A 7461-nucleotide genomic window follows, 5' to 3' on the forward strand; every position below is an offset into this window, starting at 1 on the left:
GAGATGATGAAATTTTATCCGCAGTTGCTCCTGTCGTATCGGGATTCGGGGACGAGTCCCATTGTAAGGGGGGTGGACTTGTAACATCCGTTAATTTTTCGGTTCAAAGGGTTAAAGCTTGTAGAGTATGTATATTCCTCGGGATTTAACCGACATTTCTCGGAAACCTTCTCGTCATACCGGTACGTTAAGTTATTTAAACTTTCCTTTCATGTTGCCATATCCCTCAAATTAGAAGGGCTAGAGTGTAACATATTTATTTATATCATAAAAAAAAACCTAACCCTAGCCTCCCCCTAGCAGTCCGATCGGTAGCAAGAATCCCCCCCCTGCGAATTTCTTTTTTTTCAGCCAAGGTTTGAGCATAAAACATCAGTTGAAGGTTAGTTCTATGATTCCCCAAGTCTTTTAGACCTTAACTGATCATTATATCACGCGTATTGATCGTTAAATTGCGTGTTGCAGGCTTACCGGGTGGCTGTCAATTCTAACCTTTTCGGGACTGTTTTGAATGAGGGTTTTGCAACAAAATTCTCCTAGGTATGTCTAGTATATCATACTTAAAAATCATGTACATTGGTGTTCGTTTGATTGGTCAACTAATTGTAGTTTGAATGCTAGTGTTCGGTTGACTAGTATTGTAGATTGTTGCGTTTAACGCGAGGGTTGAAATGATTAACGACCAATTCAGCTCGGGTAAACTTGGTTTGATGTACGGCCTGTTGAAAAATCATTTTTATGAGTTGTGGGGCTAATTGGTTGTCAGTTACTCAAACGGGTCGGTACAACGCGCAATTGCGTTTATTGAAAAGTTGGCGCGTTGTACTTGCGAGTTACCTACCCATTTGACTCGTGTAGCATCGTGTGGACTTGTTGGCTGTGAAATTATCATATTGGGTCCACACGGGGCTGAGTTGGATGTTAATTGCCTAAACGACTCTTAAACGCGTGTGTTGGTATCACCTAGTACTTCCGGGGGTAATTTGGGAATTCTTTATTCCCGGGAGTATCTAAGGGTCGTGTTGGTGTATGTAAGGCCCCAGGGGCTGTTACGATCGAGTTTGATGAGGTCGAGGCTTTAGGCAACTCGAACCATGTTAGAACGTCTCGTAGGATAAACGAGTCTTTTCGATGTCATTAGTAATGTTTGAATGTAAACCGACAGGTGTTTGAGTTTTGGGATTACTTAGTGGTCCTCTAGATTGTGGTGAAATCGTGCCTTGTGTCAGGTGAGTTCATGATGCCCTTTTTTACTCTTTTTAAGTTTTTTGGCTAGCATGCACACCTAAGCGATTTTGCTTGATGAAACGTTTAAACTATTTTATATAGGCTTACTTGTATAGGGTAGGCCTTGGGATGATGTTATAGTATGTTTGTATGTATTATTGTATGGCCAATAATTGGCGGTGTTTATTAGTCGTTATCGACTAAGGATGTTACGTATGCCTACTTTGTGTTTGCATACGTTGGATGAGATGTTACGTGTTTGGGTTGTATGTGTGCTCGACCCTGATGTTATTACTTGGATGATATATATATATATATAGGGATGTAATTATAAAGATGTTTATATATATGTGTATATATATATAAGGATGATTATTTATTGATGATGATGGCCTAACTGTTGTATCCCTTTTATTTTAAAACTCTTGGGATGACTATTATGATTATTATTATAAATGTTAATTAAATAAAACTTGAACTCACTCAGCTCAAGCTGACTTTGTGTGCATGTTAGTGTGAGTTTCAGGTTAGGAGGAGAATGCATTACCGCTTGTACGTGCACGAAGCTACTTGGACGGTGGAGGGCATACTTAGTCGGAAGTTTTAACAATGAACATTTCTCTTTTAAAATTTTACTAAATACATTGAAATTTGGTTTTGGGCATAATTCCCGGGTTTTGGGAACTTGTTTTAATAATTATGATTTTCCGTTGAATTATACTCTAAATTGGTTATTTTAATGGAATGAACTGTTTTTGAGTTTAAGTATTTTTCTAAGTATTTTGGATAAATACCAACTGTAGGATTCTCGAGATTCGGGGTCTTTTATTTAATGATTACACTCTTCAAATGCTAAGATTTGGGCTGTAAACGAACCAAATGGGTAGCGGGAGTTCGTTTATGTTCATTTAATAAATGAATAAACATGTAACTATATGAACAACACGAACATAAATATATGATTTGTGTGTCTTGAACATAGTTAAAGGCATAAACGAAGACAAATTTAAACGAGCTTTCTCACATTGGTGCTTTGGGTAAAGGTTATTCTTTTCTTCTCTTATAATCTTATATGAACTAAAATATATATGGAGATAATGGTATATAAGATTATTTAAAATTCCATTTCTCTAAATAAAATGGCATGTTACATTCCTACCGCTCATTTCTTAATCTAACATTTTTCTTTTGCAGAATGGGATATTTTTATGCCATATCAAACTTTGTCATTTGAAAATGTGGCTGAAAGTATTGTGACGCAACACTACTCTACACAGGATATGTTGATCCCTTTGTAAAGCAATATATTCAGGAACTTCCTAAATAAGCTTATAACAAGATTAAAGAGTGTCATGTCTTGACGGTTTAAGAAAATTAGTAACAACACTTCAGGTAAAATTGTAGAAAAAGTATATTTGTTGCACAACACTTTTGACTTAATGTTTCACCTTCCAATACAAAACATTTCCCTATTAAGTTATGATTCAGTAAGTAAAGATATTATTCAATGATGAACATACCCGTTCGTGCCCGACGTCACGTTCTCATCGAACAATCCAACTCGCATCGAATGAAACATGATTTATCGAGCCTCAGGAATATGCAATCATGTGTGAATGAAATCAGCCAATTTATGTGAGTTGGAAAAGGAAGTAGTATTGGGAGTAAAATGTTAACTGTGAATTCGATTATCGGTGACGGGTCTAAAATTGGGTGTAATGTGTTGATTGATGGGTCTTCTATTTGGAATAACGTTACAACTGAAAACGGGTGCGTTTTAAAGCAGGTGATACTATGTGACGAGATTGTTATGAAACCAGAGTCGATAGTTGAACCGTGGGCAATTTTGTCTTTTAATGTTGTTGTCGGACCGAGTTTCGTGGTCCCCACGTATTCAAAAGTTTTGTTACTCCCACAAGTTGTGACACAGGATAGATAAGGAGATTGCATATGCCGATAATAACGAAGTTGTAAATGTGACGGAGATGTTCGAAAATGGGAATTCGATTAACGAACGAGACTCGTCTGAAATCAGCATTGGTGGCGTGGTTTCATTCGGTCAATGAGTGGAGGTGACCACGAAGATGACTGGTGTCATTCGATTGCACCGATACCCAAGTCAAAACTCATTGAGCTCATTCAAACGGTTTTTGACAGTCTTGAAGTTGACGACCAAGATGATAACGATTTTACGATCAATGAATAGGAATCCGATAACGAATCAAATGATGAAGGCGAAGAGATATTAGCAAAAAGAGATAGAAGCGATATTTTTGTTCGCGAACAACAAAAAAGTCAAAGACTATCATATTATTCCATAAAGTTAACTCGCTTCGGTTATCATATAGCATGGGTCTCAAAGATTGTGCGAGGGCGTTATTGTTAGTGCATACGTCTATTGCTTTCTTCTTTGTCAAATGACGGTTATATTGATTACGGTTCTAACGCATCAAACGACATGTGAAATGGAGGATGGAACATAAAGTTACGCGCGAAACAGTTTTCTGGAGAGTATAAGTTTTCCGGAGTATAGATTATACGCCCGGATACTTATGCGCTCAGATAAGTACTTATGCACCGTATATGTACTTATACGCCGTATATGTACTTATGCGCGACATATGTACTTATGCGCTGCATATGTACTTATACGCCGTATATGACTTAAGCGCCAGATATGTTCTAACTTCCCTATAATTAGGAATCTTGACATATGCATTCATAACTTTTTAGTCCAAAACGCAACCGTACTGATATTTGTCATATCTTGTTATAAACCTTGATATATATAAGAAATGGCGAGAAGATAATGAGAAACCTTGTTTTTTTCGATCACGTTTAGGGATTCCGCTCATTCACGTTGATTCTAGATATCAATCTACGCCTTGTTCACGACACGAACACGGTCCTTTAATTGGTATTAGAGCTTTGGTTCTCGATATCGGAAGAAAAGACAAAACACACTCGTTTTCACGTCAAGAATCGAACTATTTCTCAACTCATTAAAAGTTTGTTTCGGATTCATTAAAGTCAAATCATGTCCAGAAGCTCAGAGATTGTTCGTTTTTGTTTATAGATCAAGTCAGGAAAGTTTCGTTGGTTTTCGAGTTCGTTTACTTTCTTAAACGTCAAAAATCATTTAAAAACGCAAAAAACTGGCCCGTTCTGAAATTAGATTCCGATTGCACCAAAATGTTCGTTTTTATGTTGGGAACATTTCTGGAAAACTTCATGTGATTTCGAGCTCGTTTGATAGTTCAAACTTCGAAAAACGTTAATTTTTTGGTCTGTTTGGACTTATACGGTGCATAAGTTTTTGGGACTTATACGTTTGCTTTGAAACATATACGTTGACCAGAGTGTTGACCAGAAGACTTATATGTTGACTATACATACACGTTGACCAAGCTTACATGTTGACAATACTTACACATTGACCAGACTTATACGTTGTGATCACCAAATTGTTGAAATTTTCGAAATTGAATTTTTGAGTCAGTTTAAAAGCTACACCGAGAAAAAACATAATGAATGTTAAGAAAGAATTTGATGATTTTGAGATGATAAATGGAGAACTGTTTTATCATTTTATCAAAAGATATTGCAAGCTTGTTAGCGAAATGAAACATATCGGGATTAAGAGATGGGAGTTCTAATACATTGACAGATTGGACGATATAAACTTGTTGACACTTCACCTGAAGATTGGGGTAAAATCATTATTGTCAATACAATCAGATCCCAACACATACAATAGTCACAATCTCTCCCGATTCATCGAGAAGCTAAAGATTCAGGAGTTAATTGAAGATTGTGAAAAGGTTGTGAAGGTTGATGATGAGATTGAAGTTCAAATTTGAAAGTCTGAAAAGTCTGTATGATTGATAAAAGTGATGAAAAGATTGTAAAACCTGAAGAAGTGTCATTACCAGAATTTGAAAACACTCTAAAGTTCGATGATGATGGTGATTCAGAATATAATGAAGAATTGGTTTTCGAATCATTGTTTCAATATACTACTAATAATATGAAGTTGGAGTTGAATGAGATTAAAGTTGAAGATGAAACTGATGAAGCTGTTGCCGAAGCTAAGGGAACTGAACCAATCCTCAAGCAAGTCAAAACAGAAAGTTTAGACATCCCGACTGTGAAAATTGATGAGGTTAAGTTATTCGAGGTATACTCTAAACCTTCTGCTCATTATCAAGTTAAAATCAAAAAATATGGTCTAGTCAATAGTCGTTAAACATTCAAAATGTAAAATCATGTGAAAAATGTGAGTTACTTTATAAAGAATGTTTAGAAAAAGATGTGGAGTACAAAATGTTAAAAACTCACAATGACTCTTTACAAAATGATCTTAAACATGTTAAGGAAGCTTATGATAAGCTTCAAAAATACAAAAAGCCAGTTTGGGAAAAGGTTAATCAAAATGAGAAAACAGTTTTGATGTTAAAACAAACTATCAATGCTAAATAGATTGCCATAAACAAGCACATTGACGAAAATACTGCTCTTATAAAGGAACTACAAACTGTTAAAACTGAGACTGAAAAAGTTGATTTGAAGCTTAACAGTTACAAAGCAGCAACTTTCAGCCTGAACAATATTCTCACCAAACCGACAGTTAAATATGAAATAACCGGGGAAGTTTTTATGGATAAAATGATCATGGTTTGGGATATAAGCATGTTCCAACCCTAATTCGGAGTAGTTATGCTCAAAAATGTCAAGAGGGGTTAGACAATGTATTACATATGGAAATAAACACTCCAAAATATATTTTCCCTGAGCTAGTAAAATCCAAAAATGAGAAAATGGGCGTGATTGTGTTCAAAAACCTCCAGTTAGAAAGTTTGTTGACCGGAGAAGATGCTTTAATTGTAACGAAGTAGGACCTGTGTCTTTGCGTGTCTTAATCGTTATAAGCACGATCATGGTAACCACAAAAAATTTGTTAACAAAGTTGAATTCGTACATGGTTCGACATCTGAGAGCGAGAAAGATATCTAGTATCGAAATCAATCCAACAAGGATTTCTTTGTTCAAAAAGACAAACGTAAACAAATTGAGGAACCTCCTTGTTATAAGAATATCCTAAGTTTGCTTACGTTCCAAAATCAGGTGTTGTTACATCTAAAACAACCAATATGTTTTTAAAACAGAAAACAAAAATTTTTCAAAATTCAAAATCTAAAAATACGAGCTCAAGTGTCAAATCAAATTTGAATTTAAATGTCAAATCTATTATTCCAAAAGATCCACCTAAACAAACTTTCAAAAGAAAAGACGATACCTCTAAAACTGTTTCGGGGAAATCAAAAGTTATTGAAGTTGTTGATTTGAAAGAGTGTGATGTTAAAAGGTTAGAAAGTTTGAAAATTTATGTGAAAAGATCCAAATCAAAGTTATATCATTGGATCATTTAAAAAAGGACTCATATGTGAAATCCAACTAAGTTTTTGTTGAAAAAGAGTCTTGTTCTGGATGTTCGGTGTGACATTTGAGCCAAAACAAGGTACACCTTAGTACGTAAACGCCTTTTGCGTAACAAACGAACGATTAATTGAACGGGTCGGGTTATGACCCAGATATCTCGGGGGGCCATCTATAAGTGATATACGATCTATACAAACTAAAATATTAGAAATATGGTCTTAGTTTGATAGCAAACAAGTTAAACGAAAATATGCTCGTTTAACTACCCGCTATAGATTTAAACGCGAAAGATAGTTACAAACCAAGCATTGTATCATCCGTTAAGCCGAAAAAGACTTACCAAACACTTATTTGAAATGTTTTAAGCAATCCGTGAAATTTTTTTTGATTTTTACAAACATATAGTATGTTTTTATAATTTTACACAAAACTAGCCGAAAAACACTTGTTTTCGCGCTGTTTAACGCACCCGATAAGTTTTTCGCGCCAAAAACCGAACCCGAACTAAATTTTGGACCGGGCTTTTCGTATTTGGGCTTGAGAAACCAGATTATGGGGCCAAAACAGCCCAAGGGGGAGGCCATGGGTTCCGATCGGCCAGCCCACCCCCACCCCCCATTCTTTTTATAAAACTTGTTTTACAAGCTTGTTTATTCATTTTGGTTTATAAGAGTTGAGTTCCAAGCAGCTGCAAGCTGAATTTCCAGAAAACCTTCAAACCCTAAGGTAAGGAGCTTAAATAAGTAGCTTTTGTACTTGTTTAAACTTGTTTAATACCATAAAAACATGCTTGGT

At 35.7% G+C, this 7461-nt stretch overlaps 1 pseudogene; it reads left to right on the top strand.

Moving 5' to 3' along the window:
- The first annotated feature begins 2666 nt into the window (after window positions 1-2666).
- Window positions 2667-3648, top strand: LOC143628851 (uncharacterized; annotated as a pseudogene).
- Window positions 3649-7461: the final 3813 nt, after the last annotated feature.

The sequence above is a fragment of the Bidens hawaiensis genome, unplaced genomic scaffold (genome assembly GCF_021521415.1).
Source record: "Bidens hawaiensis isolate Kalapana, Puna unplaced genomic scaffold, B.hawaiensis_p1.1 tig00005079_1, whole genome shotgun sequence".
Classification (NCBI taxonomy): domain Eukaryota; kingdom Viridiplantae; phylum Streptophyta; class Magnoliopsida; order Asterales; family Asteraceae; genus Bidens; species Bidens hawaiensis.